This window comes from Sapajus apella, unplaced genomic scaffold (genome assembly GCF_009761245.1).
Source record: "Sapajus apella isolate SASKATOON/1434 unplaced genomic scaffold, GSC_monkey_1.0 scaffold132, whole genome shotgun sequence".
Lineage (NCBI taxonomy): Eukaryota > Metazoa > Chordata > Mammalia > Primates > Cebidae > Sapajus > Sapajus apella.
In genome coordinates, this window is record NW_022437072.1 from 2,196,097 (window position 1) to 2,201,236 (window position 5,140).

A 5,140-nucleotide genomic window follows, 5' to 3' on the forward strand; every position below is an offset into this window, starting at 1 on the left:
CCTGGCCCCCCCACCTGGCCCTCCCACCTGGCCCCCCCACCTGGCCCTCCCACCTGGCCCTCCCACCTGGCCCCCGCGTGGGAAAGCCAGACAAAGAACGTTACATTGGAAACCCGCTGGCTCCCGGATGCAGGCCTGTGGAGGTGCTCAAAGGAAATCCCTGCATTTGAAACCACACCCCTTAGGGACCCAGGAGGAGAAGCTTCTATAACACAGCCCTTCAATATGATTTGTGACAATTTCTGTACGTACATTATTAACAACATACTGATTAGAAATCATTAATGTATTCACCAATGCCAGCCTATCCATCTGTCAAAAATTTCCCATCTGTATTTAATTTTATTAGTGTTGATAATTGTGTTTTGAATTCCATGAAATTTCTTCATGGGTGCTAGTATTTTGATTTCCGATCCGACAGCATTTAACATAGTACCTAACAGAAGAAAGATGCTCAGTAACTGTTTTTTAAAAAAGAAGGAACAAGTAAATGAAACTTTGATGTGCTTTCCAGTCWCTCATAAATCTGAATTAGAACATTAGAAGTGTAGTATGGTRTTCTACAGACAAGTGCCAAATACAAGAAAATAAATTGAAATGAAGGAGCCAACAGCAAGAGAGAAGAGAAAATACCTGCAAAAACAAACCCAGAAGTTTAACAAAACATTTAAATCTCAGATTTAATAGAAATCTGACACAATCTAGACCGGGGCAGACATTCTAATATAACTTAATAGGGCTCTGAAATAAATATAATGCAGAGTTGAAATAATGAAGAACTTTCAGGTTTCAAATCTATTGTTTATTTCACCACCCAAATAAGGACACATACACAAGACATGTTTCACATGGGAGGTTTTATTACAGTTTCCTTTGTTTCTCTGAACATAAGGGATTATATTGGACGAGATCTAAAAACATATATTTCAAGCTCTTTTACAAAATCAAAGATGCTCAGTACCTGTTTTTTAAAAAAGAAGGAACAAGTAAATGAAACTTTGATGTGCTTTCCAGTCTCTCATAAATCTGAATTAGAACATTAGAAGTGTTTAATATTTCACATTAGAAGTATAATATTTAGAACATTAGAAGTATAATATTTCACAGACAAGGTGAGAGAAAATTTTTCCAGCAAATTATCCTCCCAGGTTAATTACCTTGCCCCTCCCCCACTAAGTTTCATTGTGTCCAAAATTCTCTATATTCTTTTAATGGTTAATATAATTATCTACATGGATACAAACAGTATATTTAATTATAAATGCATGTCTACATCACTAACCTTCAAGTTTCTGGAGAAGAGTTATAGGTTTATTTATTTTTTTACTACTGTGCCTTCTGCTCCTTGCATAGTGCTGAGGATAAAGAACATGATTATAAAAATGTGTTAACACAGTGATTATCTTGTGGTAAACCTAAATTTCACAATGATCAAATCTACACAAATTCAATTATAATTCCTACCCATGAAGTCAGATTGCTATATTTATTTACATTATTAAAAAGGAAACTTTCTATTGTCAACAGAATCTCAACAGATATGGTAATGTGCTGAGAATGTTTCAGTTGCTATTTGAATGTTGGGGCTATCAGCATTCTATTGCAGTCAAGTCACTACAGCGTAATGGTAAATAACTCATTGAAAATGTGTGAATCAGAAAACCTTAGCAAATGCAGTCTGCCAAATGATTTATAATGTTGTAACATTGTTCTATAAATACACTAAGGCCAAAGCTACAGATAATCATGCTTCAGCAATTCCAATCTTAGGTATATATTAGTCAGAAACGTAAACAGATGTGCACCAAAAATGGGTATATGAAGGTTCACAGCAAAATAATTATGAAAGGTTGGATGAAATAGAGGAACATATTTTCAGTTCAACCTAGACCAAAGTGGCTTCTCTGTCATGGTTCTGCATGGTTCTTGTTTGTTTCTCAGATTATTTTCTGGCTTCAACATATATTTGTTCTTCATACAATTTACCCTAATCATTACTGATCATTATATGTATTATAATTTTATTAAACAGTAATTCAGCAGAGGACCTAAGTCAAACTTAATTGATTGAGAGCAATGCTGCCCTTAGTAAATGCTCGATATAATATATACACATCTTAGAGATATTCCAGGTTTGGTTCCAGACCACCACAATAAAGCAAATACTGCAATAGTGAGAATCACACAGAACCTTCTGGTTTCCCAGTGAAAAGCTATGTTCACATTATACTGTGTCTATTAAGAGGGCAGTAGAGTTATGTCTAAAGTATGTACATGCCTTAATTTAAAGCAATTTATTGCAATAAAATGCTAATGATTATCTGAGACTTTAGTATGTCTCAGTCTTTGTGTTGCTGGGGGGGCTTGCCTGGATCTTAATGGCCACTGAATAATCAGGATAGTGGTTGCTGAAGGCTGAGATGGCTGTATAAATTTGGTAAAATAAAACAATAGTGAAATTCACATCATCAATTGATTCTTCTTTTCACAAACAGTTTCTCTGTAGCTTGTGATACTGTTTGATAGCATTTTACCCACATCAAAACTTCTTTCAAAATTAGAGCCATTCCTCTCAAATCCTGTCACTGGATTGCCAACTCAGGTTACATCATATTATAAACACTTTGTTGTCATTTTAACAATGTTCACAGCATCTTCACCAGGAATAGTTTTACCTAAAGAAACCACTTTATTTGCTCATTTAGGAGAAGCAACTCCTAATTGGTTCAAGTTTTATAATGAGGTCGAACCAATTCAGTCACATCCTCCGGCTTCACTTCTAATTACAATGTTCTTGCTATTGTTGCACAACTGCAGTTATTCCTCTACTGAAGTCTTAAATCCCTGCAAGTCATCTGTGAAGGTTGGAATCAACTTCTTCCAAATTCCTATTAATGTTGATATTTTTACTACCTCATGAATCACAAATACTCTCAATGGCATCTGGAATGGTGAAGCTTTTCCAAAAGGTTTTCAATTTACTTTGCCCTGAGCCATCAGAGGAATCACAATCTATGGCAGCTGTTTACTTAAAAAACTTATTTCTTAGAAATTAAACAATATGTTCCTGAATGACCAGTGAGTCAATGAAGAAATTGAGAAGGAAATTTTAAAATTTCTTGAAACAAATCATAAGAGAAACACAAAATACCAAAATCAATGGGATACAGGAAAAGCAGTACTAAGAGGAAAGTTTACAGCAGTAAGTGCCTACGTTGAAAAACAGAAAAACTTTAAATAAACAACCTAATATGCATCTTAAAGACTTAAAACAGTGAGAGTAAATCAAACCTAAAATTATTAGAATAAAATAAATAATAAAAATCAGAGCTGAAAGAAATAAAACTGAAATTGAACATTATAAAAGATCAATGAAATCAAGTTTTTTTTTTGAAAAGATAGACAAAATTGACAAGTCTCTAGCCATACTAAGAAAAAAGAGAGAAGGCTCAAGTAAATACAGTTAGAAATGAAAAAATAGCCATTATAATGGATACTGCAGAAATTCAAAGGATCATTAGATTCTATTATGAGCAACTATATCCAATAGATTGGAAAACCTAGAAGACATGGATAAATTCCTGAACACAATCAGTCTACCAAGACTGAACCATGAAGAAATACAAATTCTGCGCAGATCAATAAAAAATAACATAAAAGCTAGAATAAGCCAACTCCCAGAAAAGAAAAGCACAAAATCTGATGACTTTACTGCATAATTTTACCAAGCATTTAAAGAATGTAAATTCTACTAAAACTAGTCCAAGAAATAAAGGAGGAGGGAACACTTTTAAATTCATTCTATGAGGCCAGTATTACCTTGATACCAAAATCAAACAAAGATACAGCAAGAAAAGTGAACTATAGGCCAATATCCCTGGTGAACATTGGTGAGAAAAACTTCAACAAAATACTAAGAAATGAAATTCAACAACATATTACAAAGGTCAGTTATAATTACCAAGTAGGATTTATGCCAGGGATGCAAATATGGTTCAACGTACTCAAACCAATGTGTGAAAGACAAAAAAATTACAAGATCATTTCAATTGATATTGAAAAAGCCTTGGATAAAATTTAACAGCCTATCAAGATAAAAAAGCTCTCAAAAACTGGACATAAAATGAACATAGCTCAACATAATAAAAGTCACATACTGTAGATCCATAGCTGGTATCATACATAATGGGAAGCATGGAAAGCCTTTCCTGTAACATCTGGAATAAGACAAGAATGCTACTTTCGTCACTGTTATTCAACACAGTACTGGAAGTCCTAGCTAGTGCAATCAGACAAGAGAAAGAACTAAAGAGCATCTGCGTTGGAAAGAAAGAAGTCCAATTACTCTTTATTGCAGATAATATGATCTTATATTTTCCAAAACCTAATGACTTCACCAAAAAACTATTAAAACTGATAAAAAAAATTCAGTAAATTTGCAGGATACAAAATACAAAATCAACATGCAAAAATCAGGAATATTTCTATATGTCAGCAGGAGCAATCTGAAGAAGAAATCAAGAAAGCAATTGCATTTACAACAGCTACAAACAAAATAAAATACCTGGGAATTTACTTAAACAAAAAAGTGAAAGATCTCTACAATGTAAACTATCAAATATTGATGGAAGAAGTTGAAGAGGACACAAAAAAAAACCTGGAAAAATATTTTATGTTCATGAATTGGAAGAGTCAAATTTGTCAAAATGTCCATACTCCTTAAGGCAATCCACAGATTCAATGCAATCTCTTCCAAAATACCAATGACATTCTTCAGAGGAAAAGAATCCTAAAATTTGTAGGAATTTAAGATCCAGAAAGCCAAAGACAACTTGAGCAAAAAGAACAAAACTGGAGAAATCTGGCAAAGGATAGGGGTCTAGGCCCACGGTGGCTCACGCCTGTAATCCCAACGCTTTGTGAGGCTGAGGAGGGAAGACCAAGACCGGGAGTTCAAGACCAGCCTGACCAAAGTGGAGAAACCCTGTCTCTACTAAAAATACAAAATTAGCTGGGCATGGTGGCACATGCCTGTAATCCCAGCTACTCCGGAGGCTGAGGCAGGAGAATTCCCTTGAACTCGGGAGGTGGAAGTTGTGGTGAGCCCAGATTGCACCACTGCACTCCAGCCTGGGAGACA